Below are 26,033 nucleotides of genomic sequence, written 5' to 3'. Positions count from 1 at the left end.
TGCAGGGGTGCCAGTGACCCCAGCCCTTCTGTCCTCCGAGGAGCGGTTCCCCGGGGGCGTGCACAGGCACACCCTCCGTTGCACATGCGCTCTTCGCCGCTGCCCCCACTTCTCACTCTTGCCTTCTTCTCCTTTGCTGGGACGGTCTTTCCCCTAGGCCTTGGCTCAAAGGTCCCCTCCTCTCAAAGGCCTTGCCCCACCTCCCACTTGCTGGCTGTCTCTTACCCTGTTTCTTCCCTCTCTGACACTTTCTTATCACCTCTCCTTATCCTCATTTGGTTCTTCCCTGTCCTGCACATTTGAGTCCCTTGAGAAGAAGGGCCAAATGCATCTTGCTCCATGCTGCAGCCTAGCGTCTAGTATGCTGCTTGGTACCTGGGAAGTACTCAGAGAGTATTTGTGGGGAGAGAGCACGCTGCCATGATCCAGCCTCCTCTCCCTGGCTAGAGCTCGGGTTTCGTCTCTAGAGGACTGTGGACCCCAGACAAAGAGGCTGGGGGTCCTCATGGAGGTCCACTTGATTCTGTGCTGTCAAAGGAAGAAGCATGGTTGTGGGTCTGCTAGGCGAAGAGCTGGGTGCATACCTTGTGTCCACACTGGCTGCCCAGGCAGGGCTTGGCCTCTGGGAACAACACCGCCTCTGGGACCTCTGGTTTAGAAGCTCCTCTTCTTCATCTGCCTTGTCCCTGTGCTATCTCTGTCTGGAGCCTTCGGAGCTTTTCAGGGTAAAACCAGCTCACTGCTGCAGGCCCTCCCGACCCCCAGGGCAGTGTCCCATTGTCTGCCTTCTGACGTTTGCCTCCTTGGTAGCTCCCACCTGATCCCACCTGACCTCGCCCACACCCTGAGCCCTACCTCTGAAAGGTGACCCAGGACTCTGCCCCAGACACACCCGCGTCCCCAGCCCCGGACCCCATCGAGACTAACCACAGACGACCTCCACCCCCAAATTAGTGGACTGTGTCTGTGTTGACACACCCATTCTCTCCCTAATGATATGTTTATTTAACTGATGACTGCTGTCCTCATTAGGGACTCATTGTTGAGCCTGGAATAGTGATTATTTTTGCTGATATTCCTTCTCTGCAAAGATGATTTTTTTTTTTTAAAACATCGCTCTTTTGGTGTGCTATGAATCCTTAATGAGGAGAGTTAAATTTAAAAGAAACCCCCAAACTACCCTTCAGGTTGAAAATAGAAGTGTCTGCACAAGCAGGCTGATAATCTGCTGATTATTGATGGACATGATTGGTGACAGACCCACAACTTGCAATAAGACTAGAGCACCGCTCGTGCATCTGAGCGTGGTAGCAACCAGAAAAAGAAGCAGCTTAGCCAATGGGAAGCGAGTGCTTGGGGTTCCAGAACATTCTCTTCCCTTTATGTAGAAAGAGTCATGGTTCTGATGATGGTTGGGGTATTGAGAATGGTATCCAAATTGGACCCGGAGCTGTGCAATTCTTTGGGAGGGGTGGAGAAAGATGTTCATAAAAGCTTATTTGCTGAGTACTCAGAAAGTCCACAAATGAACTTCTCAGCCCCTGAAACCTATCTTTCTCTTGTGGGATTCCAACCGAATTCCCATGTGGCAGGGTGAGTGTTACTTCTCTCAGATGAGGAGAGTGGGACCCTGAGAATAGGAGATGGGTTGGGGTGTGTTGGTGTGACAGCAGGTTGGGGTGTATTTCCCCAGTCACCATGGGGAGACCACATTTTTTGTCTTCTCGTCTGTTTACTGGGTTTATTGGGATGATGGCAGCATTGTGGGAATATCACACAGCAACTTGACCACGGTGACCACTGTTATTCATGATGAGGACCCCGGGGTCTCTCTAAGGCGTGTAAGACTGGGGGAGTGACACAGGAAGCCACCGAGGAGCAGCTGAGGCCAGAGGGTGGACAGTTTAGCAGGGGTGGGAAGGAAGCAGCCTCAGGATCAGGTCATTGGTTCCAGTGTTTGCTGCATGATGTTGGACATGTCACTTGACCTCTTGGAGCCTTGGTTTCCTCACCTCTGTGATAGGGCTTTTGTGGATCAAAGAAAACAATGCACGTACGGAGTTTAGTTACATGGTCAATCTCAAGAGTGAGGTGCTATAATGCCTCCTGCTGCGTACATGTCTTGACCGACTGGCCTCACAAGTGCAGCACCTCTCCCTTGAGGCCGTGAGCTTCTGGAAGCCTGGCCCCACCAGCCTCTCTTTATAGGATGTCCCTGCCTGGCACCAGCAGGTGCTTGGTCAGTGCGGCGAGTGTCTGGTCACCCGGTCCCCTTCCTGGTGCCTGGTGTACCTCCTCCCTGGCCTCTGGGCCCTGGCTCTTAAGGGCATCCTTTCTTCCCTCAGTCACCATGTTCCCCGAGGCTGCGAGGACCACTGTCTCCACAGCTCCCTGTTCTACCTCAGTGCGTGGACAGAATCTTCTTCATTGGAGCTGCCCCAGATTGTGGTCTTTGAAACATTTCTGCTTGTTCACTAACCACCTGAGCTTAGGGTATGGGCTTATCTTCTGTCTTGGTGCTGAACAGGTCCCCTCCAGCTGTTGCTACCAAAGCTCAACATTGGGCCATCCAGTGGCCAATAAAACCACAGGGCTCAAAGGCTGACACTGGCCCAGCTCCAACTGTCCCTACCAAATGAATCTCTCTTAAATGCAGATCCAGGAGGAGTTCTGGAGGCAGAGCCGTGGATGGACAAGGGAGGAGGTGATCCTGCCCAGAACTCTGGGCTGGCCAGTGTAGATTGTGTCCTACACTACCATGGCAGACTGAAACTCCAGCTAGAAAAGTCTATTGCGTGTTTATTGTTATATTTCTCATCTGTTGTCTCTAGAAGGTGCCCTCCAGGAGGGCAGGGACCATGGCTGACCATTCACTGTTGCTTCTCTGGTGTCTGACACATGGCAGGTGCTCAGTAAGCATTATGAATAAATGAATGAATGAGTGAGTGAATGAATGAATGAATGGGACACCCATGTGTGGAACGCTAATGGTGCTTGAAAGGGCTAGAGAAGAGAGCACAAGGCAGGACACAAACAGCCTTACCAGACGGGTTGTAGAAGCAATTGCTGTAGAGTTCACAAGCTGGTGAAGGGCGCTTCAGTGTTGGCCTGTCCAAGGTTCCTCCAGAGAGACGGTGCTCAAGCTGAATTTCGAGTCCCAGCTGGTCCCCGGAGGCAGAGGAGGGAGAAGAGTGTACATAGAAGGCAGGGTGGGATGGGCAGAGGTGTGGAGGTAGGCTCGCAGCTGTGTGGGGCCGGAGTGTGTGCCTGGGAGGTGTTGGGGACCAACTCGGAGAGGTCAGCAGAGGCCAGGATTCACAGACCCAGGCCGAGGAGTTCAGCTGTGACCCCTGATGTTATTTTAAGGTGGTGGCTTTTTCATATTTAATTATGAATGAAATTGCATTTGAGGATCGCAGCTGATGACGGCGTGTGGTTATGCTGTGTGGGCTGCTTTCAAAATAGCTCACCCCAAACTTCATTAGTGATTAGTTCGAGGAAAGTGCAGCCTGACCCGCCAGCATTTTTCATGTCGTCTGTATCTAGGCTGTGGGAACTCAGGGAAGGGTAGCTAGTGGCTTTTCAGGTCCCTGGCTTCGAGGGCCCTCTCTTCTAGGTCTTGTGCATGGAGGCTCATCCCCGGGCACCTCAGCATTTCCTGAGGCAGCCAGCGTGTGACTCCTTTGTAATTCTGCTGCTTTGTCCCTCCAGTCAGTCCCCATTCCTGCTAGTGGAACTTGGACCGCCCTGAAGGGAGACTGATGGAAACCCCTGCCTGCAGCTCTGCACAGCCAGGGAAGCCAGGGCTGGCGCTGGACACTGCCCCCCAGGCTGCTTGGCCCACTGAGCTGGGCCGTTGAGCCAAATGGCTGGCGCCCCCAGTCTCCCAACTTCTCCTAAATATGGTCAGTGTTTGTCGTAACTCCCACCACTGTCTGCACAAACTGTAGATTTAGGCTTGGCCTCCCTCCTTTCTCTAGACTTAGTGTAAACCCTCATTATAGTTGAGATTAGCCTTCGTGGGAAGTACACATGGGTTGGCAACAACAGCAAATCCCAAACAGCATCTCCGGCGCTTTGACGAGCACATCACACCGGTGCTTGTCCTGTTTCTTCTTCTGAAACCCGTTCCGGATCCTGGCCAGAGGCCAGGCTGCAGCCCAGGGCGAGTCCTCTCCGGGAGCGTGCCGGTCCCACGCCTAGCTCGCCGCCCCCTCTCGGGAGCTTGTGCCTGCTCGCGCCTCATTCGCTGGTTGATCTTTAGAAAATTGCACCACATCTCTGAGCCCCATGTTCCTGGTATCTGTGTCTTGGGGATCAAGTGAATAATGGAGATGAGATAGAGATTGCATAAAGTTGAAGGAGCTTAGCACCGTCTGGGCTCCCAGCACGAGCTGCGTGTTTGCTCTGATGACAGTGACGATGATGACAGACAGTGTGGCGTGGTGGCAGGGGAAGGGAGCCAGACAGCCTGGCTTGGACTCCTAGTCCTATCCCTTGTTGGTAACTTAGCCTCGGGCAAATTGCTTGACCTTCCTTTGCCTGTGTTTCCTCCTCCTGCGCGAGGGCAGGGCTGATAGCATTTCACAGGGTGGTTGTCAGGGTTTGAACGCGGGCCTCACCAAGAGGAGCCCCTCACCAAGGGGAGCCCGCCGGTGCAGAGGACCAGCGTGTGCTGGTTGCGTGTCAGTTCTCATTGTTTCTTACTGTGGCTGCTGTATTATTTTAGTTGCTGTGTGACCTCTTTGAGCCTCAGTTTCCCTATGACGAAGCAGGGATGCAGTGCCCAATGCTGAGTTCTGTAGGAGCGTGGGGCCCCAGGGCCCTGGGGGGTGCCGCTCCGCACCTCTCTCTGCCTGGCCCTCCCCCCCGCCCCCGGGCTCTGAAGCTCCGTAGCTAAGTAACCCTGGCTGATGTGTGACTTTGGATGGTGGTGCTCGCAGGAGATCCGCATGTGCCGCCTCCTTCTTTGGGTGACAGCTGTTTCCAGGCAGATGCCTCCCCCATGTTCTGGAGCGGTGAAGAAAGGGGAGAGCGTCCCAGATTTAAATTTGGAATGTGCGCAGAATCACGCCAGCCCACAGGACCCACAGGCTGGGCCATCCTCGGGCCCCCTGCTGCTCCGGACAGAGACAGTGGGCGCGTGGTGGGGTCTGGGGCCCGGGTGGGGCTCTTGAAGCCCCGAGTGCAGCGGAAGGCCCAGAACGGCTCGTGGGGCTAGCGAGCGGCCCCTGACCGCCCACCGGAGGAGCGTCTCTCTTGCTTGCTGGTCTGCTGTGTGCAGCGCAGGCGTGACACGCCCGTGGGAGGTGTGCACCTATCAAGAGGAGTGAGCAAGTGTGGGGACTCGGGTCTGCTTCCCAAGGGTCCCCTGAGCAGTGCCCCCTGGCCTCAGGGTGTGGGCCCCTCAGGTCCTGGCCCGCCCCTGGGCAGAGAGCTGCTCACTGATATGCTGGCCTTCCCAGGTCCCTGGGTGAGGGTTCCTTGCCCCCGACAGGCCTCTTGCTCTGACCCACAAAGCCGCCCGTAGAGCTGGGACAACCCCACGTGGGGGTGAGGGTTATAAGGCCTCTGCACTGTAGGGTGAAAGGCAGGACAGCCATAGCCCTGGGGTGTGGAAGAGAGGTGGGGAGGGAGACGGTGGCAGGCATGCTCCAGGCAGGCGCCGGGAGCTGTGGGTGGGTGGCCTCTGTGGACCGGGAGACGTTCCTTTTCCCTGGATGTCTGTTTAGGACTCCCATCTAGGGGTGTCTCACAGTTGTCAGCTGGATGACTGTTGCAGGAGGTCTCACGTGCACTTGTCACCCCAGGAAGGGCAGGCCAACTCCCAGCTAAACCGGCCCCAGTCCCTGGCAGACTGCTACCCAGCCTGTCCCAGCTCTGGGAGTGTCTGCTGTCCTAGAGGGCAGCAGTGAGAATGACAGCTGGTCAGACATGGCCTGGGGGCTGACGGGGGTTGGAGAGACACCCCCAGACACTCAGGAGGTCTGAGCCTCTCCTGGGGTGGGGGTCAGAGACACCCCCAAGGCCCCATTGGCTCCATATCTGGAGGGACAGGAGGGGCCAGGTAGCTTGCCTAGGAAGCCCAAACCCCGTGGCCACACTGGCTGTTATTCCTCAGATGTGGCCTCAGGGGACAAGGTGGTAGGTGTTAGGAGGGTCCCCGGAATACATCTGGGGCAACAGTGCCATCCCTGATGGGAGACTGCACTAGACTCAGCTTCCCCCTCCCAACCCCCCCTTTGCCCCGCTGCACAACAATGTCATCTGAGCAAAGGGACTGGATTCCATGCACATTCTCTTTTAGTTACTTCCCCTTCTCGCCTTCCCAGCACATCGGAGACAAACGTCCCAAGTGAAGGGTAGTTTTCCTCTTGCATCTTTGACAAGCCTCTCACCTGCCCGGGCTCTCTCACATCCCCTTGGGCCAGGGCTTGGAGCAGAGGGAAGATGGCACTCTCTCAATTATCATTGTCTCATACCTGCATATAATACACAAAAATAAGCCTGAATGCTTTTTCCTAGTATGCAGTTTGCTGTCTATTTTTAACTTGCACATGCAGGGCCCCAAAGAAAATTCTGTGAGGAAGTAAGAGCGTATTGAGGTCACAGGGATACAACCAGCGAAGAATGTAAGGTAGCTGCGGCGATGACATCCTTTATAAAACACGAGTCTCTCAGAGAGAGGGCTCTCTCTTCTGCGACAGGCATCGCGAGCGTCGGCTGCCCATCTTCTGCTGCTGTGCACTTAATTCGGTTCCAGCCATGGCAGGAAGACTTGGGGGAAAAAAAAATCCCACCATTAAAGACGTGCTCTTTGTGTTTTCAATCTGTGACCCCAGAAATCTCTTTAGCAAGCCATGGTTCAGTGAACTGGCACACAGCAGCCGTTCAGCAGTGGAGAACTCATAAAACAGATGGGAGCTTTACATTTTTGTTTAGTTTTTAAGAGCAGTTTTTATAACATCGCTTAAAACCATTCTGATGCATCATACTGTTTACACTCAAAGCTTTGTAGCTAAGATGTTTACAGTATGGAGAATGTTTTAAGATATTTTATAGTTATGATATTTGGATAATTGGCAAGGAAAAAAATAGTTTGTTGAGATTGCAGTGATGTTGGTAATCGTGAAGTAACTTATGAGTCTCAATAAATATGTCCAGTTTGGTGGAAAGTACAAACTCAGTTAAAACAAAACAACACAAGAGGGAATATCTTTTTAGTGAAATCATTTCCTTTTCTTAATCAAAAGATGACAGGCAGGGCTTTAGAACTCCCATCTGTGTGGTACCACGCCACGGCCCTGCACACACTGCCTCTCCCCTCGAGACTGAGAGCTGCATCACGTTGGGCCGCATTGCTATTCCGCACGAGTTCATGCAAACACCGAAGTTAACAAGGTTCGGTTTCAGCGGGCCACCTTAAAGCAAACCCGGGACGGCCCCGCGCCCCCCCATATCTCCGTGCAGTGGAACTCACAGAGATTGTTTGTAATGTCAAAGAATTTATGCAGAGCTAGGATTTAGAACTCCCCCTTTTTTTTTTAACTGCCCAAAATGGCATTAATCAAAAACAATAACTCCTTTTAACTTTTCTAAGTGCTCTAAAGGAAAGTATGAAATAATCCGTGTGTGGGCCACAAATGTGGAGAATGCAAACATTTCATAATAAACATGTTTAAATGAAAGTCCCTGGCAAGATAGTCTCAAAGATAGTACATACTGGGTTAATTAATCCATCCTCATAAAAATAAACCTCACTTTTAAGATTTGACCAGTAAAAATCATTAGCATATTTGGATCAGATGACTTTATGTATACATTGAACTTCTCCGCTGCAAATTGTCCTTGGAATGCCTGGAAACAGCTTTCAGTTTAAAGTCTAAACTCCCCTTCTATCTGCTGCTTGTGTTTCCAATACAGTGATACGATGATTTATTCTGGTTTTATCTGTTATACCTGCAATTGATCTACTGGTGATGGGATTAAATTTATCATTTTCGTTGTATCAATCATGGTTAGATAGCCAGAAAAATGTTTAGTTGCATAAAAATTCCTATTGTTTGCTTACAACACACAACGTTTGATTTTTGCTGTAATCAAATTACGATAGCACATTATTTTTACTCCCAAGATGTTTCTTTTTTGCTATCTTAAATTGAATCATTTTGGTCTATCCACAAATGCTACCTTTAAAAAAAGAAAAAAAAGTATTTTCCTGAAATCATACATCGAAACAAAGTGTTGACTTTGGGCTGTGGATCCTTCCGTGTTCTGAGGTTCTGCTAAATTAGAAATCACGTAATTTTCTTTTTCTTTAAAAAAAATTTTTTTTAATGTTTATTCATTTTTGAGAGACAGAGACAGAGCATGAGCAGGGGAGGGGCAGAGAAAGAGGGAGACACGGAATCTGAAGCAGGTTCCAGGCTCTGAGCTGTCAGCACAGAGCCCGACGTGGGGCTTGAACTCATGAACCACAAGATCATGACCTGAGCTGATGTTGGACGCTCAACCAACTGAGCCACCCAGGCGCCCAGAAATCACGTAATTTTCTAAGGCTAGTTATGGTGTGGATGATTCTGGTGTAATGTTGTGCTTTTTGTACAGGAGAAGACGAACTACCACAACAGTAAAACCTTCTCGTTTTAAAAGAACGAGAATTGGAATTCATAAGCCCAGTAGGAGTTAAGTTGTGACCATCCAGACAGTGAAATTCTGAACCTGAGATAACGTTGCACTTCAAATCCTTATGAAAATAAAAACAACCCAACACAAATTATTGAAGGGAAAACTCCAGTGTGAGTTTAATTTTATCCAACTTTATTGGCAGCTTATTTTGAACTAATGTGCAATAAAATTGCCAAGCAGAACAATTCAAAGAAATGAGAAAATACATTCTTTTGTTGTTGGTTTCTTACACTGTTTGTTTTCATAAAGACTGTAGAGCAGTAAACACCTGAAGAAATGATTCGGGTTTTGTCACCATCATGCTTGGCCAGAGAGCTTCAGGGATCAGTCCTCTTGTGATGAGCCAGTTGAAGAAAGGGCGGGGGCTGGGCCATCAGCTTCAGCATGTCCCAGTCTGGATCTGCCCTCTCCCCCACCCCCATGGGGACACATGTGGCCCCTGGGTAAGCCCTTCTATGGTACCATCATTCTGGCTTGACTGGGAACAAGACAAGTGCCCACTCCGAAGAAAGTGCCTTTCACATGAATGTTTCTGGAAAAGGGCTTACAAGTCCGAGGGATCCAGCAGATTATAAACAGTGTCGGCTTTATCCCCTCGTTTTAAACCAGAGACTCAACATTGCCTATTTTAGAGAGCATGTGTTTATGCCTTCAAAATGGACCTCTGCATGTGTGGATGTCTGTCCAGAAGCCACACCTAGTGATTCCCGGGGCGGGTGAGCACCTCTCTGTAATAGTCAATCACAAGCTCCATTTACTGATATGGACAAGCTTCTCAACACCTCCCTCTCCCAGTGCAGGGGCCTGGCCCTGGGGGAGGCTCTCACTTGGGGGACGCCTGCAAGAAGGTTCTACCCGGGGTGGGCTGGCACCCATCTAGAGATGAGGAGGGAGGGAGTGATATGCATAAGGGCTGCCGACGGGGGGTCCCAGAGGAGGCCCAGATCCTCCGGGCAATGGGATTAAGAATCCAACATGCATGTGTGAATTCACCATGGCAGAGGCCCACGGTTTCTACCAGACTTTTGATGGAGTGCCTTTCTTGTGTGTGTCTGCGAAACATAAACTTTGCTGGATGGACCCTTTGATGTAAAAACTGGGAGATGGTGATCTCCTTTTGCAGAAATCAGATGCAGACACAGACTTTTGCTCCTGAGAAAGTCTCACCCATGGATGCTAGGGGAGGTGCGTTGGGAGGAGGCAGAAGGCTGGTCACCCCCAAGTGCACCCTACAAAGCCCACTGTTGCAGGACTTCTTAAGGCAATGTGTTGAGGTGATGGTTGTGACGACCATGAACAACAATGTTAAGGAAGTGAGCCAAGGCCTTGGGTGGGAGTCAGGTAAAGCAGTCCACAGGGGAGGCCCAGCCCAGGTGCTGAGCTTTGGGAGCTGGGGGTCAGTGCTGATGTGTACCCCTGTGCCAGCTCGCTGGTCCCCCACCTTCCAGGCCTTCCTCCAGTTATGGGACTCGGACTAAGGACCCCGATGTGTGCCTCCTTTGCTTCCTCCTTTGTGCCAACACTGGGCCTTATGTCTCAGTTAGTTCTTGAATCTCTTTGCCCTCACCAGCACCTGCCATGGCCTGAGAGCTGGAGAAGAGTGGTTATTTGCCGAGGCTGGGCTTGTGTTGGCCTCGGGGATTCGATTTCCCCGTGGCCAGAGGTCCTTTGAAGACCTCTGGGTTCAATCCCTAACTTGTACACTTGAAAGAAAGGGACTCCGGAGGTTGGCTGGGCTAGTGGCAGGTTGCCGATGCCTAGCCCTGTGGCCTTGTCTCTGTGTCTCTCTGCTTGTCTAGTTCGGTGTATGTGAGCCCACGTTCTGTGGGAGACACGTGATAGGAGGCCAGGACTGTAAGAATTTCCCCTCCCTCTGGCTTAGCTTTCAGTATAAAGACGATGGGAACAGGCCATAGCTAACTATGTGCCAGATACACCATCCCGATTAATTAATCATTAATTATCTCACTTAATTTAACTCTCGCAACAACCTTGTAAGATAGGTGCTACTGTCATCCCCATTTTGCAGATCAGGAAACTGGGACTCAGTCAGGATTTCAGGTGCTTAAATCAGAAATGTGGTGGAGGCCCCTACCCCCAAAGTTGGCATGCTCTACTCCCCACCCCGCACTGTTTCCCCGACGCTAGGAGATGAACTTCAGATTCATTGTGGCTGAGTGTTTTCCTCTTTGATATAGCAAGGCATCTATTTTACATATTAAATGAGGCATAAATATTGTTTTTTATTTAGGGCAGTATTATGTGAAATTTCCATTTGAAACAAATTGATTTCAGGAAACCTGTGAGTCCATTTCAAGAAAAGTCGTAACAGTTAATGGTACAGGTGGAAGCAGATGTGGTGAGAAGGTGAAGGTGCTATGCAAATGAGTGAAATTTGGGTCACATTGTCCCTAATTCTAGTCAAGGTGGGAGGAAAGAGGAAATACAGTCATTCCACATGTAGAAATTTCAGGTGAGTTGCTGACTTCATTCTGGGAGGTGATCTCTGGCAATGTCTTATGACCAGTTTGCTTAAGGGGGAGTCTTCAGTGTTTATTTTTCTTAACATGTGTCTGAGGCAGTAGCTCTTTACCTACTAGCAGGAGCCAGAGATCCAAGAAGACTGGAGTCTTCCTCGAGGCTCATGCCTGGGTCTGAGCCTGCCTGCCTCAAAGGGAACTGGCCTCTAGCTTTGAATTAATGGCAGGGCTGGAAGCAGAAGGAAGGAGTTGGTGGCTAATCAAGGCTGAAGGACTGTCAGTGTCAGAAGACATCTCTCTAGTTCTTGTGCATCTGTGCAACACCAGGTTGGCAAGGTGTTGATGACTGTACTGGGGTTGGCATATGGTCCTGCTGACTACCAGCCATCCAGGACATGCCTCCCCATGCACCTGTGACTGCTGTCACAAAGAAACAGTTTACCTGGCCACCAAGAGGTTTCCAGTCCAATTGTTCTCTAACTGGCTTCCATGGTACCCCACAGGTTCCAAGGAGAGGTTGTGACAGCCAAGGGAAGAAGGGGACTCGGGGCTCTTCCCTGCAGCTTTGACTACGTTCTTTCATCAGCTCATATGTGGGAAGACCATAGGAACCTTCATGGCTGCCTTCAAGTGTATGTGTTATGTCTTCTGCCAAGTTCCACTGATCTGCCAATGTCTATATTGAGGCAGATCAGTGGAACTTGGCAGAAGACATAACACATACACTTGAAGGCAGCCATGAAAGTTCCTATGGTCTAGTCCCTTGCTTTGGACAGCCTGGCCACCAGCACATTTGGTAGAGATAGATGTCCACTTGGGAGCAAGCTTTCCATGAGCAGGGGACCCAGGACCCCCAGGGCAGAACCGCTGAGCAATCTCAGAGAATAATGGCTGGTAGTTGAGTGGTAACAGGTGCCAGACCCTGAGCTAAGCACTTTTGGATACATTATCTCCACTCAATGGATGAAGAAAGGGAGGCTTGGGTGATGATGTGACTTCTCAATATCAGTGCTGGTATTTACCGGGACCTGGTCTAGGATCTCTGCTACTCATGGCTGTGACTCCTGCCTCCCAGGGAAGATTCTGTCAGTGTCCAGCCAGTGTAGGATTGCACTGAAGCCAGGTGTTTTCTGGTCAGAAACACCTGACCGACTCCTTTTATCCTGAAGATTCAGCCCAGAGGCGGGAATATTTGTCTCCCTCATAAGTCTGCCAGAGTCCTACAGGCTGCCCCACACAGTTCTCTAGAGATCTGTGTTCTTTGAGTTATGGGAAGGAAGTCAAGGTTGGATAACCAAATCCTGTGACAATGAACAAGACCTTACTTACTATTTCTTCTCTTACACTGTACATCAGCCCACTAGATGGGCATACAGGGGCTTATGTACACACTTGTTCATTAAAGAGATACCAGCACTATTCTTTCATCCATTTTTGAGGCACTTTGCATTTCCATATGTATTTTTGCATTTACACATTTAATTCATGCATTTATTACTTTTTAAAAACTCTTTTCATCTTCACTTACCTCTCCATCCATCCAGGCACGCGTGCCTTTGTGCTTTCATTCACTCATTCACCTATTTGTTCATGTATGCATTTGTTAGTTCGTTCATTCAACAAATGAAACACTTTGAAACGAATTGAAGCCCTTGAAGAAACGTGGAATAGTTTAACCATGACCCCAGGTAGACCGTGGGCATCTTTCTCATCACTGGGAATAGAGTCACATGAAGCTGGATAAATAGTGCCGGGGCCCCAAGAAGAAATTATTGCCCTGTAAAAGGCACAACAGAACCTATCCACTGTTACTGTGAAATCCAGATGCCACTTGTGTGCTGGGGTCTTTGAGGCTGTCCTCTCCAGGGCTTCTCCATTGCCTGAGAATTCATAGGGTCCCCCAGGACTGCCTCCATAAGTCTTGTGACCCTGAGCCATCCTTGGGCTCCTCCTGGAACGTGAGACCTGGAAGAATCCCCAACGGGGAAGCAATAGACAGTTGAGTCCAGGAACCAGGACAGTGGTGTGACAGGATGGACAGGAGGGGCTGTCTGTCCAGATGAGCTCGTGAGGAGCATGAGCGGGCAGGAGGTGCAGGGAAGGGAATCGCAGGAATAAAAAAATACCAAAGGTCCTACAGAACTAACATTTCCTTTTCTTCCTCCACCAAAGAGTTTCCATCGTCTTTTTTTTTTTTTTCGAAATTCACATTATCAATGAAAGACAGGTGGGATGAATGCTAAGGTGCCTGTTTCTCTAGTTAAGATTCTATATTTGGAAGCACAGAAACCATAAAATGCAATGCAAAGATGAGGTGAGATTTCTAGCAAGAGTAGTAATGTTGACTGCAAGCCAGGCTAAGAGCGAGAGTATTTTACACTTGGACACGAAGTATTTGGGGACGGACCTGCCTCCCCCACATAAGGGAGGATTAGACATAACTTTTGTGTCTGAGTTGGTGTCATGAATATAGGTTGATTGTTCAGAGGGCTCAGATGTGGACTTCTTTTGGTTTGCTGAGATGGTTATTTGCTTCCCCACTCAACTTGCCTTACTGTGCATGGCTCCAAATACATAGAGGTGTTTTTTTTTCTGCTTCACAGACTGTATTTCAAGTATCTGGCTACCCTGGCTACCAGTATCCTTTAATAAGTAGATCATCAACCAATGGCTTCCATACACGCTGGCTGTATGGGACATCTGTTGGTCCCGGAAGATGTTTTTGGCCTTCCCGGCTCCATGAATACTTTCCTCACTGCACGGAAGGTGGCGTGGGTGGCCAGTTGGAAGCTCACCCTGCCTTCCTTTAGATTGTACTTAACTCCCAAGGTGCCCTTCTTCCCCCAGGTACTCCTGAAGTCTCACCCTAAGAAGCCAAGCTCAGGTAGCTTATAGTACCTATGTGTCAGAACCCCACCCACTTGAATCTCAACTCATGGCCAATCAGAAGAGTTCTTACTACCACTGGTTTCCTAGGTAACTGAAGCAGCCAGTTGGGAAGGACAACAGGAAGAGGAAGACACACAGGCATGTGGCTCCCCCTCTGTGTTCATCCTTCATCCACCTCGGGCCCAACCCTGCCCTCACCGTCCAACCATCCCTTTGATTATTGCTCTAGTTGATTTAAAATACACAGCCATAAACACTCAGGGCAGCCGGCAGCATGGCCGGATATAATATTAATTTCTTTTCTGGTTTATTTGTGAAGGAGTCAACCATATAAATCACTTTAAGCCCCTAAGACAGAAAGTGAAATCACGTCTTGAAATGGAAAAGTATAGTATGTTACCATTAAAATCTAAGAAGAATATGCGATCAATTTGAGGTTCCTAATGTAGATATAGTTTTGTTAATCTTGCTTTAGATTATGCGAAATGCTCAGAAAGTTTTCTCCCCCCTCTCTGTTTTAGCGGGAAGCGTTGGGTACCTATCAGTGGCATATCATTAGAAAGTCTGCTGTCTGCTGGACAGTCTCCTTGTAATGCCATTTTTCATGACTTGTTTAATTAACAACCATTTTTGACCTAGACTTGTTATAAAAGTATTGCCATTCTCTCCTGCTAAATTATGTCTAATGAACATATTTGCATGTTATCAGATATAGCAATATATCATTTCAAATTTTGGCGTTTAAGCCTGCATCACTCAAAACAGCTTTTGTGGATTAGTAAGCAGGTGAAATAAAAAATCTCATTTCATATCTGACATTAATAACTTTCAGGGGGAATGAGCATTGGCATTTATGTCTGGACCAGAATCGAGCCCAATGTCCTAGAAACACAAGGGCAGCAGACAAACCTACTCACCAGATAGGAAAATAAATCATGCATAATGCAGAATTTCTACCTTACATGTTAATTAATGTGTGCAATCAATTACTGATGTTACAATATGAGAAAGAAACTGGTGGGGAATGGGGTAATAAAAAATACCTATAGATTTATCTGCTTCTTTTTTCTATTTAAACAAATAGTCTTCAAGCCTGTGAATGCTGTGTTGAGACATGCTCTGAATAATAAGCATCATAAAATCTAATCAGATTTATAAGAGGAATTGATTGTTGTGGCAGGAGGAGAGGGTGGAAAATAAGCCGAAATTTAAGTGTTAATTTTTATGCTAATCCACAGTGGCTTCATATGAAGCAATTTTGTTCTGCGCCACAAATATAAAATTGTCCCTTGCAGAGAAATGTCAGCTTGCTAGACCTGAAAGCAGTAATTTATTAGGTATGTTTCTATTAGTATGTGTCACAGTTGTTAGCAGGCTATACACACAATGGTGCTTCATACTTATCCTCCAAGTCTCAGAATGTTTCAGCTCAGTGGCTGGAACGTGGGGCATTAATACATTATCATATGCGGGGTGGTCTGTGCCCTGTGGACAAAAGGCTATTTAATACAATTTAATGTCATTCTGAGAAGAAGTGGAAAAATAAAGACGGGGAATAAAATGGCATCTGTGTGTTTCACAGTGCACTCATGCACAAACCCTCAGTTTAAGAGGTATGACATTTCTGCCAAGAAAAAGAATAAAACTGGGGCATTTTTTTTTATAACCTGTTCCCCACTGCAGTATTTTCTAAATGCTATTAAGTGATCGATTTACACGGCCCCATGATGATGTCATCCATAAGAAGGGGAATGCAGATGACAGCAAAATACTAGTGACAGTGACCTTGTTCCAGAATCCTTGGAACCCTGTCAGCTCTGCTTCCAGTATATGGTTTCAAAGAATGTACTTTTTGGACAATATCTAGTTACTGGGTAGTGAATTAATAGAGTTAAGGGTTCTGATGCAATTCACATATAGGTCAATTACATGCACCAACATCTGCTCTGTCACTATCATTTGCATATAGCATTCATATGTTAATGATGCCTCTTTTTACTCAAGTAATATATTTAAAAAACAAGATTTGCATATCAGTTTGGATCAGTATATTACAAGCAATTTATCATTTTCTCCTTCTTGTTATGATTTTAAGAACAATATCTTGAGTGATGGCTGCTATATTTGAGCACGGCTCTGATTTATACAAGAAACCCTTCAGTGGGAAAGCTTCTATTCTAAAGCTGCTTAAAGCCTTATAAATCAATAATGACACAGATGGACTGGTGATAATCTATTTAGAATGCCTGATAGCAAATATTGTTGTACAGATGATTAGAGTGGTAACTGTTTTAGCAGAAAGCCTTGCCTCTCTTTGTAAATGGTAAGTTTGAACAAAAAAGTGCTCGCACGCAGACTTGGTGTCAGGAAATCTCTGAGCCGGGGTCTGGATTGCAAAGGGGAAAACATGGGGGGAGGAACAAAGGGACTTCCCGCGCTCCTGCCAATATAATCATATCAATCCCTGTTTCTTTAACAAAACAGGACCTCTTAATGGAATTGTGTCTTCAGGTGTAAATAGCATTAAAAGCTGCTTCTCCTCTCCTCTTTGCCCTGATACAGCACAAGGAGTGAGAAAATAAAGTGGAGGTTGTCAGAAGTGGCAGCTGCTTGGAATCCTGATAAATATAAGCTTTTATTGATCTGATGAAAATGAAGGATCCCAGTGCTAGGCAGTATTTAGCTTCTTGTCTACAGCACGTCACCGGTGGCCTTGCATTGGGATAGATTTTCATTCTCCTACACGGGATTTGATTTCATCTTTAACCTTTTCAGTTGAATTTCCTTGACCTCTGCGTATTGCTGTGATTTGGTGAATTTGTTACATTTCACTTTACATCATTTCTTTCTATATTTCCTTTTGTGATAGGGAACTGGGACGCCCCTCTGGCGATCTGTCAGTGCCTGGATCAGCCACATCCTTTCTGGGGTGTTTTCTCACGAGACTGACAGTCCTTAAGACAAGTATGCCGTTAAGCTGCTAAGGTGAGTCTTAACGATATTAGAACTCTCTGCCCTGGACACACATCGTTTCCTCCTGCTTTGTGGAGTTGACCTAACACAGATCCTGACCAAACAGCCCTTCTCTCTCTCCTCCTGGCCCCAGGGGCTTCCTCCTGGCCTTCCCCCCCGACCCCCCACCCCCATCACCCCGGTAGGACTCCCCTGCCTGCCCATGAGCTCTGGCTGAGTGGTGGCCCACAGGACCTTTCCCCAGGGCCGGGAGGTTTTCCTTTGTGGTTTGGGTGTGTGTCTGGGGAATGGGTGGGGAGGGGGGGAACAAAGGACTCACAAAAAAAGGGTTATTTTCCCCTCTGTGACTTAATTCCCTTCTCAAGTTTTCTTCTGGGATAAATCTGAGGCTTCAGTTCGCAATCCTGAGGTGCCGCTAACATATTCCGGTTCCGAGAAAGGGCCGCTGTTATTTTGAGTAGTTTTGATACAAGCAAATCAAAGTGAAGATTTGAAATAGCTTTTCTGAAAGCCCAAGCTGAAGTCATAAATTATTCTGCACCATGATTCTTTCTGATAGTAAAACCATACCTCTCAGCCTGACATTGCTGAAATGTGCAAAAGTGAAAGTTAGAAATAAAATGAAACATTTAAATCTTGGCTGTTGAGAACCTCAGATAGACATCAAGGCCAGTCGATAAAGGCCCCTATCAATTAGGCTTCTATAGTTATCCTCCGATTCGGTTTATTAGCAGTTGCCCAGGTACGGGGTTCCGGCATGAAGAATGGGCAGGGCCAGGTGAAACGCAGGGAGAGACCGTAAGCTGGAAAGTGAGGGTGTGGCGTGCCAAGGTACGCGTGGTGGCAGGGCACAGGGCCACGGGGCGGGGGGCGGGGGGCGGCTGCCTCACGTCGTCTCGTGGGAGAAAATATTTGCCGCAAAAGGGTTGGAAGTTTTCCCTTTTTTTACCCCCTTTATTTGAGTTAGAAAGTGTTGATTTCACACCGTGGTGAGTGTTTTCCGTCAGCTTCTTGGTGGGTGTATTCCGTGTTAAGAACAAGGAGCAGTGAACGCCAGCGGCCCGGCGGGCCTCCCCCGGCAGCGGGGACTTCTGCAGGGCCCCGGCTCTTCTCTGGCGGTGGAGAAACCAAGGGCCTCCCGGCCCCCGGGCTTCCAGACCGAGCTGTTTGGCTACTTCCCTCCTCAGCATATCACAGGCGGAGCAATTTTTGGTTCCATAGCTGTTTGGTTGGGAAAACAAGACTGTGATTGCCAGTAAGGTTTAGAATTTGCCTGCCAGATAAGGGAATGTCTGTGAAGACTATTTTCCCTCTTGGGAGGCAAAACACAGATGGGGGAGTTAGGAGTCTTACAATATTTAGCTGCTACATTGATGGTAGGAATTCTGCTGCGTGGATGCTCACAGTTTCCGAAAGCCCAGCTTAGCGCCACTGCTGAGGGCCTCAGGTAGAAGAGACCCGTGAGGCTGGCTTTCCCAGGGGAGCCGCTGCCCCAGCTTGTTCTGGAGCATTCCGTGCTCTGTGGCTCCTGAGCGGGAGAGGAGGCACTGCAAGGGGGCTGACTGTTTCCCTTGACCTGCATCGGACGGGGAAGAAGAGAGAAGGCTGAGCTACCACATCTGACCAGGTGGGGGGACTGAGCGGGAGGCTGCGGACTGACTTGAGCTTCTTGTGCGAATGGACACGGCCATCCTTCGGGTGGTTTCTCAGACTCTAGAATAAGACACGCGCCAGTTTCACTTCCAGCACGGAGGCCCACGTTTTAGAGAGTTAATCACCTGGGCCTCAGAGAGGATAAAGGACAACTATGTGGTGTTCTTGGGACTGGCGGTGAGAAGGTGGGGAGATTTTCCTGCCCGGAAAATGTAAATCTTGGAATGATTTTAGGGTCATGTGAACTGGAAGTAGGATTCGCAACCTTCTATCTGAGAGCGAGTTTGGGGCCCTGGAGACCAAGAGAGGGGACAGGTCTTAGGGACAGGCACCTCCTTCCAGGCCTGTCACTGACTTCCCAGCTCCAGCACACGGGATTCTCAGGCCCTGGAGTTGGACACTTTCTCCAAATAGTCTGGAATTGTGATGTTCTAGTTGGGCCACTTCTGGACTCCTAAAGGTACCTGTCAGGACCCTTGCTTCTGTCCTCTCCAAGACCGTCTTCCCGATCCTTTAAAATGGACACTTGGCTTTGCAAAGTGTTCTATAAAACGCTATACACGTGCAGCTTTGGGACAACCAGTCACCCTTGAAGCACCATTGCATAGAAACCCCAAGCAAGGCCCCGAGAAAGGGCCGCTGTTATTTTGAGTAGTAACCGAACCCCTCACACGTGCCAGAAAATGATTTAATAGCCCACCACAACGTGGATTTCCAGAGAATTGCCAGCAGGGACAGGAGGCAGAGCCGTGAGGTGTGGCTGTCCGGCCCCCCTGAGCTCCACCCTTCAGAAAGACCCCAGGACTTGCAGAGGCCAGTGCATCTCAGAGACCATAGGACCTCTCACCTCCGTCCGACGGACACAGTGTGGCCCCTCTGAGGCGAGTGTGGGCAGGACCTGGGACTAGGGTGCTGGCCCTGCTGTGGCTCCGGCTGTCCTGAGGTGGCCCCGTTGTCCTGGCACAGCTGCGTGAGTCAACAGCCCTCCTGCAGCAGTAATTACTTGAGTTAAATGCTGCGGTACTCTGGGAGCACAGGGGAGGGAGTGAATAATTGTAATTTCTATGTGATAATGATGATAAGCCCTGCATATGTGTGTGGGGCTTTGCGTCGTATTTGAACTTCACCAGGAGATCTCCAGGCTCATGGAGGTAAAGATCAAGATCCCCGCAAACTCCTCTGTAGCGGCCGAATGAGGTAGGAAAGTAAGGTCTCGTTATTCTCACGTGGCCCCAAAGAGAACTCAAATCAGAGATCATTCGAACTCTGGAGAACAGGTACGGTGGCACTGGTTCTGGTCCAGAAGTTTCTTGGGCTTATCTTAATCCTCACTGTGTTCCCAGCAGGTAGATACTGTCATTAGTTCCATTTTCCAGATATGGAAACTGGGGTCAGAGAAAGTAAATGGCCTCCCTCAGGTCACACGGCTGGCGGGTGGTGAGCATGCTTCTTCCTGATTTCGGAGCCTGATCCCTCGGCCCGGGAGCAGTCCTGGGTACAGTCTTAGACAACACAGGCAAGCTGCCTGCCCTTAAGGAGCTTGTGTTGTGGGGCTTGGAAGCAGCAGACAAGGGAACCATGGATAAGATGATGTCAGATAGGGGTAAGTGCCACGAGGAATGTCTGGGACGGGAAAGAGGGAGGGAGGGTCCTCGAGAGGGGTGGGTGGTTAAGATGGCCCTCCTGAGGAAAGCACATTGGAAATGAGAGGGCTGAAGGACATACAGAAGCCAGCCAGGTGTGGTCTCGAGGAAGAGCGTTTCTGGCAGAGGGAACAGCATGTCTGAGGGACGGGGTATAGGCCAGTGAGGCTAGAGCACAGTGCGCCCTGGCGAGAGGGTAGGTGGGTTGGAGGGCCTGGATTGGGCATGGCTTTGTAGACCATAGTGAGGAGTGTTGCCTTAGTTTTATGTCTCTGTTGCTTTTGACCGGCGGGTGTATCTTGTGAAGCTCTCGGGCCCCTGCCCTTAGAGGCAACATGGTGACTCATGATAGTGCCCAATGGCTGCCCACTGGAGCTTCCTGTGCAGCCTAGGGAGGCCTGAGCCGACCCCCCCCAACCCCCCAGCCAGCTGTGGGCTTGGGCACAGTTGCAGATGGAAGGCTGTGGGGGCCCCCCTTAGTCAGGGAGCTTCGCCTGCCTGAGTCTGTGTGGGGGTCTGGGAGGCGTAGGCCCCTCCCATACCTGACTCCAAGCTGAGATGTGAGCACTGTTTTGTTGTTAATGCTGATTCAGGGGTTGTCCGGTAGCATGCGGACTCTTGGTGATGATAGTCTGGCCTCTTTTGCCCTCAGCAGCCTGGTTGCTGGACTCTAGGAGGGTGAGCAGACACCTTGGCGATCAACGCTTCCTTTATTTTAGAAGTTTAGAGACTGAGGCCCAGAGAGGGCCCAAGGCATGGTTGTGCCCAGCCCGACTCTCACCTGAGCACAGCAGACGGGCTCTCTGGCAGCTCCATGCAGCTTGGGGGCCACTCTGAGTTGGTGGAGGCCGCGGCAGGGGCTGGGGCTGTCCTGTTTGTCTAGCCGCTCCCAGAGCACCTCATACGGCTCCTGGCATGCCGAATGGTCAGCAGTCATCCGGGGGCATTGATTGATAACCTCTCGCCTCTGGAATTTGTAATCATTAGAATTTGTTGCACCTTGCTTTAAGCAAACGCAATCGATATGTACCAAATCCACACTGCTTTCCATATTCCCTGGAATGCAGGGATTGCCAAGCCTAAGGCCTACTTGGGTTTGATGTGTGCCGACATTCAGGACACGATGAGGCCGGGACTGGCTGGGAGGTCCTGATCTCTGCACAGGTGACTGAGGGTTGCCCCTCAGGTGTTCTATCTAATAGGCCCATCTTAGGGATACAGAACCCTGCAGGTTTTGAACAAACATGATCAGTGCTAAAGCCAGCTCAGCTACGGGAGGGCTAGGGCTCTGCCCCAGACTGAGTTCCTGAGGACAGGGACACCTGCATGGGCTTTGACCCAGCCTTTTACTGTGTGTCCTGGACAGGCCTCAGCTCTCTCTCTGGGCAGTTGTCCTAGACCCATATTCAGGGTCTAGGTGGTAAATGCAGGAAGCTGGATGTGGACAGAGCAGGCTGGAGGGTCTGAGCATCCCCTCAGCCCTCATCATTGCAGCCACCACCTAGGAATGTGGGCAGATTGTTTTCTTCAGGTCGTCATAGTTTTTAGGGAAAGAGAAGTTAAAGAAATCCAGTTCTTTTTTTTTTTATTTTTCATTTAACGTTAGCAACTAATTTAAATTAAAAAAAAACTTTCTGCAAATGCAAGTGTCTGTAGACTGAGCAGAGCTGCGGCCAGCGCTCAGCAGTGCACACAGTGGGTGTCCAGTAAGCACGGGCAGCACTCGCCCCAGCCGCCCACCGGACAGCCAGGCTCTGGGAGCAGGTACAGCGCACGGGGAACCCAGCATTTGCCGGTCCTTGGTCCCATCTTTGTTCCTGTGTTCCCTCATTGCGGGGAGGCCAGGGCAGTTCCTGGCTGCATGGGGACGTTTGCTGCCCAGAGGAGGGGACACACTGAGAAAGCACCTGTCTTCTGGGGAGAGTGGGCAGGATGTCCCGGTGCCAGCCTCCACCGTCCCATCTCATGGTGTCACCCCTGACCCCTGAGTTATAGGGTGCCACCCCATATCTAAGATGCGGACACGGTGATGGGTGAGTTCGGTTCCTGCCCCTGGGAGCACGTGATAGAACCACCCTTCCTTCCTCCTACCTGTCGAGGGTGAATGCCCCCAGCCTCTCGAGTCTTGATGGGTCCTTGTGGGTGGCTGATGTACCTACTCTGTTCTGCCTGGGAAAGGGCAATGCTGACCTTGCACCAACTTGACTGGAAGCTCTGGGCTGACGCTGGACATGGGTGGCCGCTGTTGACCCTGGAGATGAGCCAGAAGGACAAGATACATTCTGTCCTGGGAGGTCACCTGGCGTGAGAGAGAAAATGGCAAGGCTGCGCAGTCCAGCTATTTGCCCGGCCCTTCCTGGTCCCATGACTCTGCTCCTTCTACAAACGTGACCCATGCCCTCAGCTCTCTGAGAGGCCAGCAGGTCTCCCGACAGGGGGCGCAGGCCCCCATACAGCTGCCAGGCTCCTGCCAGGGTGCTGGGGGGGGGCAGGGAGAGCTTTCCTATAGTCCAAGTGCGTGGGATGGGGGTGGGCTGGTCTCTGGCCTCACTTCCTGTTGGCCCCTGCCTGGCTCCTTTCATCCCGTCCACATGCAACATGGAGTTTCTGTGTATGTAATATTATTTGTTTTTATTTCTGTAATCCCTTTATTGTTTGCACAACTGCTGTCAGACTGTTGCCTGAAAGTATCACAGGATAATTGCAGAACGCCTGCATAAGTAATTTCTCATGAAATCGGGCCTTGTCTGCATATAAAATTGTTTTCCGTTGCTGCATACATGGACTTCATTATATGGAGGCTGTTTACCGGGCTCGCACCTTCCCCACAGGCCACAGAGACGGGAGGGCCTGACACTGGGAAATAATGAAATATACTATCTTTATGCTTTTTCGGCCAGACGACATTTCTGGAGGGCGACCGTGGGGCCTGGCGTGGTCAGAAGGAGCCTGGCCCCGGAAGGAGTGGAGGCTTTGGTCTGGGTGGGGGAGGCTTTGGTCCAGGTGGGGCCTCGAGCCTGGCCTCCCCGGCTGCAGGGCAAGGCAGGCCAGCAGCTAATCCCGCGTGCGCCCGGCGTCGCTTCCGCCCGCATTTCTGTGATATTAATGGTGTGTGGTAGTGAAAGAAATGTGTTTTATTCTCAAGTCTAACCCTGCTGTTATCAAAGTAACTTCCAGCTTATTAGCGACAAAGGACTTTTCTCCTCTCGGCTGCCCTGTTCGCCGGGGCTTCCTGAATTAAACTGCTGCTTCCTGTCCTTGATATGCACGACCACATCTGGGCAGCCCGATCCCAGCCCCGCTGCCTAATAACAATCACCTTCCCTTTCAGTGTCTGTTGATTGTTTCTAATTCACTCTGACAGATAGTGCCTGACAACTCGCCGGCTCGTCCCTCCCTCCGTGACCTGGAGTTACTCACAGCACTTATAGAGTCTGTCATTTTTAATATTTGATTTCATTTTAAGTTATGTGTTTTACTGAGAAGATGAAACCAAAAAAAAGGGGACTTGTAATGGAACATAAATTTAACCCTTCTTGCCACCCGGCACCAGCCCCGGCAAAGCCTCCCCTGCATCTGGGTGCTGGTTTCTCTTTCCACTGCTGGGGCTGCTGGGGCTTCTCCTCTCCTCCTCCTCCTTTCTTTCCTCCCTCCTTCTTTCTCTCCTTTTTTTTTTTTTTTTCTCGTTGGCCTTCTTTCTTTCGTTTCTGGAAACAAAAGCTTCATGTCACATTCTTTCCCCTTAATGGCACTTGATTCGTGTATGGAGCTAATAATGGCCCTTTCTGCTTTGCAACCAGGTTGTAATGGAAAGACCTTTCAGGGGGTTTTACTCTGGAGTGAGGGGGTCAGGGGAGAGGCCTGGAGAAGTCTCAATGACCAGCTTCAGTTAAGGTGTCAAGACGTGCCTTGGATCTTTCTTTTTGGAGGTGCTTCTTTTTGTGTGGGCTGGCGTGGCGGGGAAATGCCACTTCTCCCTGGGTTTGAGGTGAGCTCGCTCAGAGTGGGGCCTTCCCAAGAGTGGGGACCAGGCAGGCAGCGGGGTGGAGGCTGCTGGACACACGTTTCCTGCTGCCACTTCCCTCGGAATCTGCCCCAGCGAGCGGCCTTGTGAGGCAGGCGTCCTCACTGGCGGGGTGGGCGTCCCACGTCACTTCAGGGTCCACTCTGCCATGACTTTGTCTTTGTTTGCCCCTAGACAAAGGCTCCTGTGTCCCTCTTGGCCCTTCAGAGGTTGAGAGCTGTGAGGCCGTGCATTAGGTCAGCTTTGCAAATAGACACCACAACATTTAAAAAAAAAAAAAAAAAAAAAGAGACACATTAACCCATGGTGCCTCACTTCTCCTGGCCTTGTGTGGATGTCTGTCTGTCCCACACAGTGCAGTATGGGCAGCTGTAGAAACGTGGTAAGAAGGATCTGGGTTGTATCTCCATTAAAAAAAGAAAAATCAACTTCCCCATTGCCCATGGCCTGATCTCTCAATGACCAAAGCTTAGCCCAAGCATGAGCTGTGTCACTGTCAGAGCCCTGTTCTTCCAGAGCTTCAGGCCGAGTGCCCCTTTGACTCTGGTGGCGGCAGCTGTGCCTGGAGCAGAGGTGTGCCAGTCCTGGGGATCAAGCGGGCGGGATTCCTAGCGAGCAGAGGGGGAGAAGAAGCTGCTTTCCAGCATATTCCGCGGTAAAGACCGTCTGCTGGGGGCCATGGAACCCACACAGGCTGGCTCTCTGGGAGGCCGCTCTGTAGGGAACACTGGGCTTGGCTGCCAGAGAAGCAAAGGGACTGGACTTAGGGCCAGATCCACTGCCCACAGGCAGGCATTCTAGCTGCTTCCCTGCTGTTCTACTGCCCCTGGCTCCAGGCCTGGTGGACCGAGGGCCTGGGTGGGCCAGCCCCGGCCATCCGTCTTGTCCCAGCTCCTCCCAGGATGACTCTTTTCCTGGGGATCTTCCTTCACCAAGCCTAACCCTTCTAAAACCCGGGTTCTCCTTCTCTCTCTGGGTAAACCGAGGGAAGAACTGCCGTCTAGGTGGGGACACTTTTCCTCTCCCCGGTCCCAAGCGTCCCCTCCTTTGGTAAGAGGTGACAAAGGCAAGAACAACTCCCTGTCTTGATGGTTTTGCAGCGCTGCTAGTATATTTTGAAATCATCGTCTTTTGTTTCAGGCACGCTAATTAAAATGAAAAAGGAAGATAATGCACAAAAAGTAAAGTGGGCACAAACCTTTTAGCTTTATGTAGGAAATAAAGATCTGTGTGTACGATGGTGTGGTATCTGTTGGATAAAGACAAGATGGCTTTTCTCTTTCACTGACCCAGGTGGTCTTCATGGGTATGGTAATGGGCCAGGTGGGAAAGAAAAGAGAGGGAGAAAACTATCTCAACTTTCCTTCCGTATCAGGCCTTCCCTGACACATGCGTGTGTGTGTGTCGGGGGCGGCGGGGGGGGGGGGGGGCTGCCAGGAGTGGTTGGCAGTGATGTGATTCCGGGACGGTCCTCACATCTGCCTCAGCTCAGCAAAGTTGGGTTCAAAGGATCCAGCGCCATGAAGAAGAACACAGAGCCCTTCTGCTTTTGGGAGGACAGTTGAAATAGGATTCTAAAGGTGGTTCCGCATTTGAGGTTTAGCCTCAAGGCCAACAAGACCAATTTATACTTTCATTCCTCTCAATATGGCCTGTTGGGCTACTGTTGGATCTTGTTTTAAA

The 26,033-nt window shown here is 50.0% G+C and overlaps 1 protein-coding gene across 4 annotated transcripts in view; it reads left to right on the top strand.

Annotated features, from left to right (window-relative positions):
- The first annotated feature begins 1,439 nt into the window (after positions 1 to 1,439).
- ZNF536 (zinc finger protein 536) overlaps positions 1,440 to 26,033 on the top strand; it is a 194,885-nt gene continuing 170,291 nt past the window's right edge. For all 4 annotated transcript variants that reach the window (XM_042968669.1, XM_042968671.1, XM_042968670.1 and 1 more), the window contains exons 1-2: positions 1,440 to 1,593; positions 16,927 to 17,042. The gene's annotated coding sequence lies outside the window, so the exon portion shown is untranslated. The remainder of the gene's footprint in view (positions 1,594 to 16,926; positions 17,043 to 26,033) is intronic.

This window comes from Panthera tigris, chromosome E2 (assembly GCF_018350195.1).
Source record: "Panthera tigris isolate Pti1 chromosome E2, P.tigris_Pti1_mat1.1, whole genome shotgun sequence".
NCBI classification, from domain to species: domain Eukaryota; kingdom Metazoa; phylum Chordata; class Mammalia; order Carnivora; family Felidae; genus Panthera; species Panthera tigris.
This window is presented reverse-complemented; position numbering and strand designations above follow the sequence as displayed.